This window comes from Balaenoptera borealis, assembly GCF_965194805.1.
Source record: "Balaenoptera borealis genome assembly, chromosome: 3".
Lineage (NCBI taxonomy): Eukaryota > Metazoa > Chordata > Mammalia > Artiodactyla > Balaenopteridae > Balaenoptera > Balaenoptera borealis.
In genome coordinates, this window is record NC_138866.1 from 167,609,530 (window position 1) to 167,616,020 (window position 6,491).

The 6,491-nt window shown below is 43.4% G+C and overlaps 1 protein-coding gene across 12 annotated transcripts in view; it reads left to right on the forward strand.

The window, feature by feature from the left end:
* LOC309625651 (uncharacterized protein) overlaps window positions 1-6,491 on the forward strand; it is a 178,681-nt gene that overhangs the window by 48,530 nt on the left and 123,660 nt on the right. The window lies entirely within an intron of this gene.

Sequence of the window (6,491 nt, forward strand, 5' to 3'; positions counted from 1 at the left end):
CCCTTTCCTGAGCACTTTTGGTGTTTTCAGCACTACAAACAAGCCCACACTTATTTCAAGATGATGAGAGTTGGGTAATTAAATTAATCTTCCCACCACCCTTTGCCGGAGGGCCTTGACGAGAGCATATTAAGTGTACACTCCTTGTTCCTTTCATAGATTTGCTCCAAGTGATCTCACTGGGGAAGGAAATCAAATGCAAAGTCATATTTTAATGCATTTAAGACTCAAGGTTTACATTCAACACGCTTCTGTTTCATTTGTGGGTATTTTCCTCCTCAAGTGCTGTCAATTGCCACTTGGTTTGATTCTTTTCAAATGTAGCATGGCAGTAATGCTGACCATATCAATTTCATATTCTCTTTTATCTAACGCGAGGATATCAGAGCCTGCTTCATCTTAATGAGGTCTAGTTCTATTCCTATTACCAGGCGAATTTCCTCTGATAAATCACAGTGTCCTGTGGTATCACTGCACCCGTAATAGCAGGCAGGTGAAGAGCGAACCTCCATGTTTCTTGCCCATCTGAGCTCTTGCTCTTTGGCAGAGCTGCCTGCTTTCAAGATCTTGAGCAAATTCCTGTCCTGTGGATTTCCCTGTGTCATGCCTCGGCTCGCCCCTCACAGATGCTCTGATTCGTGGTGGGAAACAAGGTCTCCTTAAGAGGCTACGACATGTGGCTTGCTTGAACGGTTTCTGCTCCCTGGGAAGGGCCACATATGAAAGCTCTCCTCTTTGGTCTTTAAGAAGTGCCAAAGCAGGCCCAAATGACTATTTTCCCCCAAAAGGATTGTGTTAAATTAATTAAAAATAATGAAAAAGTTCTGACTTTTCTGCCTAATGCAGCCAAGAGAAAGTTCTGAGATGAACATTCATGCATTCATTTATTCACTCAATATTAACTGAACTCCAACCTTGGGCAAGACATTGCTCTAACTGATCTGTGGGATACATAGCTGACAGGCCTTGAACACTGGGTGGGATTAGGGTTTCATTTCGGTTGGGATCAGAGAGGTGTTTCCACTGGAGGAAACAGTGTGAGCATTGACAAAGAGATGGAAAGGGCAGAATTTGTATGGGATAAGGATGTTTGGAAAGGCAGGTTGAGATCCAAACATGATACAGCTTATTCTGGTAAGTAAAAGAAGACCATACTTCTAAAGTCAGAAGTGTGCCTTAGAAATCTGTGACTTAATTCGATCCAAACTATTCCAACTCTTCTCAAAGTGTCAAGACTGAAGGAGCTTAGAGTTCAGTAATTCCAGGGGAGATGCAGTGATGACTTGACCTAGAGCAGGAGTGGAGAGAAGACGGAGAATGCTGAGATCAGGGGTTGAGGTTTCAGGAAGACCATGAGGACGACTGCATTTTTAAAGCTCCCCAAGTGAAATGCAGGAGCAGGATTATGTGACATTGTTCAACATTTTATAAAGGCTTGTTTTCAAGATAATAATATCTAGGGATGATTGCCTTAAGTATATGCAATCCATCCATTTTTCTAAATAGACCACATTGTCTTGGATTAAACCAGATGAGGGGACAGCGGATTCTCTGGAATGCTCTGGAATTCTCTGGACCTCCTCTTGGCATTTTCTGATTGAGCTCTCTTCTGGGGTTGAGCCATTGGCATGTATTCAGGGATGTATAGAACTGAAGTCTTTTATAAGCCATGATTATATCATGTAGGACAGCTGTTGAGAATACAGAGAATTCTCTCTAAACTGACCCAGGTAAAACTTTTCATGGGGGTCTTAGTGCCAGGCCCAATTATACTTCTCTTGAGCAATTGCTTTCTCTTCTAATAGTTTCAAAAGAGTGTTTCCTTCTTTGGGTTGGCTGCTAGAAAATGAAGATCCCAATATTCAGCAGACTTCTAGTGAAGTGTACTTATAGCAATTATTGTTTCTTCTTTCCTCATTTTTTTGGCTTGCTTTTAAAAATATTGTATGTACTTATGTAAGTCACAGTAAATCATTTTAGGAGTAAGAAGTGACATAAATAATAACTAAAATGTGAGTTACAGAAAACACTTAATCTTTCAAATATATTCTAGGCTAAGACTTGAACTTTCTCCATTTTTTTCCCCAAGGGTTGAGGCTCTGAGTCATAGTATCATTCATTTACTGGAATCTACAGTAGAAAAACAATATTGGATGAAAATTCTAGACTTGTGGAGGGCCAGACATGTTCCCAATTCATATTGTCTTTTGGCGTTGTCTTATGTGACCAGTTTCCAAATAGTTATTTAAAGAAAGTTCTCAACCATAAATATGAATTAGGAAAGAAAGGATTTGGCAACTTTGGGACTCAGGAATTCCAAGCAAAAATGAGGATAGAACATTAAATTCTTCTATTTCTAATGCAGAATTTCTGGTATCAAGAGCTATAAAACAAGACAAATTGAAAAAATGCTTCTCTTTTCTCATATACACAAAGAGACATATACTATAGATAGGAGAATATTTCCACTTTATATATATTTAAACTAATATTCTTCTTTCAGGCCAATTTGGTCAAAATTTTGCCTACACAATTTCTCCTGGAAAATATAGGCATTAATCTCAGAGTCAGATACATCTGTAAATAGTTGAAAATCAAACAGTTCATGCCATTTACACTGCCAAAGTGACACTCCATTTAAATTTTTCAAAAATGTTTTCCAGATTTGCAAATCCTCTTTCATGTTTTAAATTTAATGAACAAGTGCTGAAATGGTTTTACAGTGGAAGTGAGGCTTTTGAACTAATAGCTAAAGTGGCTGTCTCACTCAGATCACCTGGGGACACAATTTCTAGATGGCCAAACGGAATATAACTGTCTGGGAGTCACTTTTTCAGTTAAATGTAGTGTGTGTATTACCGTAATTTCCTGTGGAGGGCACCTGAGCCTGTCCCCACCAAGTCAAGTTCAACACCAAACACCCAATGTGTTGAGCAATATCAGCCCTTTCCAGAGCTCATATGATTCTCGGTTCTCTGGGCATGTGTTCAGATGTCTCCAAGGACTTTAAATAGGCCTGGATACAAACCATTGCTGGTGAAGAAGGGGAGGGGAAAAAATCCTCATCTAATATGTAGGGATTTCTTGAGTTGTCTTGAAACTGAGAACACGAAGAAGTAGAATCACAGAATAACGAGGCTTTCCATTAGTTTAGAGAAGGGCTCGAAAAGCTGTGTATATATTTGAACCAAACTTTCCCCTGTGGCAGAGATGACTCTGTGGGACGGAAACAACCAATGAGCCCTCTCCTTGGTTCCTGGGAGCTTGGGTCCCACTGGACACTGTGGTGCATCTCAGCGGTGAGCAAGTTAACGTCATCCTCTGCTAAGAGGCCTAACAGAATATGCTGTTGCACTGCCCGTTTAAGGCACGTGGACACCAGGTTTTCCATCATAGTCCTGCATAGTAACCAAGCTCTCTTGCAGAAATTGTCTGTCAACAGTGCCAGGAGCACTGACACCACCACCGGGGAGGTTGTTAGACATGCAGATGTACTGGCCTCATTCCAGACCTGCCAAATCAGAATCTCTGGGGCTTGAGGCTCTGCTCCGCCCCCACCACCCAAGGCCTGATGACAGGTGATTCTGTGCATGTTGAGCCTTTCGCTCCCTGGGCTCTTTATGCCTCTGGTGTTGGCCTCTGCCAGTGCCTTGCTCTCAGCCGTCCTCAGCATGGTACCCTCATTCACAGACTATCCCTGGAGATGCCCTTCAGCTGTTTCCTCCCAGCTGGTGTACTTCCCTCGCCCCAGCCAAGCCCCACCAACAATGCAATGCATCCTCCATTGTTTCTTCCTAACCCTGCGGCCACTTTATGCGTACCTTCTCCCTATTGTGGGGAGAGAAGAACCCTTGACTATTCCTGGAAGTGGAGAATAAAATCCCCCTTCCAAAAAAGGAAACTTTTTTCTTTTCATTTCTTTCTCTCCATGCACTCCAGTGGCTTTTTCCCACTTATTGTGTTCTTAGTCATAAAGCTTGAATAACTCATCTTCCCAGAGCTGGAGGTGGGGCCTTATCCAGTTTGAAAACTGCATAAAGCAATCAAATAATCTTCCACATTCAACGTGACTGTGCTAGTGACTCACTGGACAGAGGCCAGGGGCATCCTTCCCCTGGTACCCAGAGCTCTCCCCAGGCCAGGGCTGATGTGCATCTGTTTATAGTGGGACTGGCCTCCTGCTCCTGGTGGCGTGAGTGTATGGATATGGGTGCCCGAAAATACACCGTAGGGTAACAAAATGGAGGAAGAAATAGAAAAACCAGAAATATCATTGTCGGCAAGACTCCCTGAAGTTCACGGCGAGGCTAGTGGTTGAGTCTTCAAAGACAGACTTTGGGGTTTGGGTAGGACGTGGTTGGCTGCACATTGGGAAGTGCAGGCTGTTTCCTGGTCCTTTCATTAGAACCTCAAGTTCGTCGTGCTTACATGGAATGCTTCCAAACATCTTTTTAAAAAATTATTTATTTATTTATTTATTTATTTATTTTTGGCTGCGTTGGGTCTTCGTTTCTGTGCCAGGGCTTTCTCTAGTTGCGGCAAGCGGGGGCCACTCTTCATCGCGGTGCGCGGGCCTCTCACTATCGCGCCCTCTCTTGTGGCGGAGCACAGGCTCCAGACGCGCAGGCTCAGTAATTGTGGCTCACGGGCCCAGCTGCTCCGCGGCATGTGGGATCTTCCCAGACCAGGGCTCGAACCCGTGTCCCCTGCATTGGCAGGCAGACTCTCAACCAGTGCGCCACCCGGGAAGCCCCCAAACATTTTTTTTTTTTTTTTTTTTTGAGGATCTTAAAGAATTTACCTTCCCCAAAAGAAAGTTTGGACAAAGGTCAGAGGGTTAACTGCATTGTCCCTTTTGAATATACAAATTAAAGAATCCATTTCCCCTGAGCTGTCTTTAATTATTCATCATATGGAAGACTTGGGATCCTAACTCGGCAATCAGGATATTACGTCGTCTTTCTATCAGACTGTTTTGAGTCTTAACAGACTGATTCAGTTAATTGCTCCTTCCCACGTATTGCTGTCTTTTGGAGGCATTATTCTACCTCTTTTGAACTTCACTTCCTACTCACCTCTCTACCTTCACAATCACACACAGATACTCTTTTTTTTCCCCCTTCCCCTTTGTCTTGAACTCTTTTGGTTTAAATATCTTTCCAAACCCTTGAAGAAACACTTGTATTGCATAAGGATGTCACCTGTGTGCTGTGTGTCCTAGAAAAAATTGTGTTGTTCATTGCAGCCCCAGCGCTAACTTTCTCTGACCATAATTAGTTCATCCACCAAGTACAATTAAAACTGTGATCTTGGTGGCGTCACAGAGCAGCTTAGTAGCCGATCTTATTTCCCTTTCCTTGCAAGCTTTTAAACATGCTCAGCCCTATTTGTCTCTTTCAGTACAATCTTCCCATCCAGCCTGAAGACAAGAAAGTAACTTGGGTATAACTCCCAACCAATAGGCTTTGTCCTGACACCTCTCTCTGAAAGCCTGAGATCTTAAAACCAGTACCACTGATGATGTGCTACTTATATTCGTGACCAGAGTATGATAAAGAGAAAGGCTTATTGTTTTAGGGTTGTTGTCTTAATCCGTTTGGGCGGTTATAACAAAATACCATAGACTGGGTAGTTTATAAACAGCAGACATTTATTTCTCACAGTTCTGGAGACTGGGAAGTCCAAGATCAAGGTGCTGACAGATTCAGTGTCTGGTGAGAGCCCACTTCCTAGTTCATAGATGGCTGCCTTTTCCTGGTGTCCTCGTATTGTGAAAGGGGTGAAGGGGCTCACTGAGGCCACTTTTATAAGGGCACTAATCCCACTCATGAGGGCCCACCCTCATGACATCATCACCTCCCAGAGGCCCCACCTCCTAACACCATCACACTGGGGGCTAGGCTTTAACACATGCATTTTGGAGGGACACAAATATTCTGCCCATAGCAGTCAAGTATTACTATGTGAATTTTAGAGAATTAATGGGTGTTCTAATTGGTACTCTTTTGGTAAAAACATGTCTAAGTATTTGGGGAAACAATGAACAAAACGAAGGAGAAGACAAAGGAAGGAAAACATGCTTGTAACTAACTCTTAAAGCTTCTTGATGGTGAAGTGAAGGAGGCCCAAGCCATGCACCTGACCATGGTCATGCCAAGGCTGACCTTCCTGGTCCTTCTCCCTGCCTTTTCGGTGTCTCTGACACCATCCACACCCCACTCAAGCATGGCCTCCCTGTGCCCTAAGCCTCCTTCTCCTGCCCTGCTGTCCACATGCTTTAGATACTCAGTCATCAAGGGGTAGGGTCCCTGTGACTACCTGTCACTCTCCTGTCTCAAATGTTTGCATTTTAACAGGGGTGGGTACTCCCATCTGCAAGCTTCATGAAGGCACGGAGCTTGGATCTATAATGGGTGCCAGTAAGTATGTGATGACTGATGACTACAGCTGTGAGTGGCTTATCTTCAGGCCACCAGGAGAGTTGGTGTAAT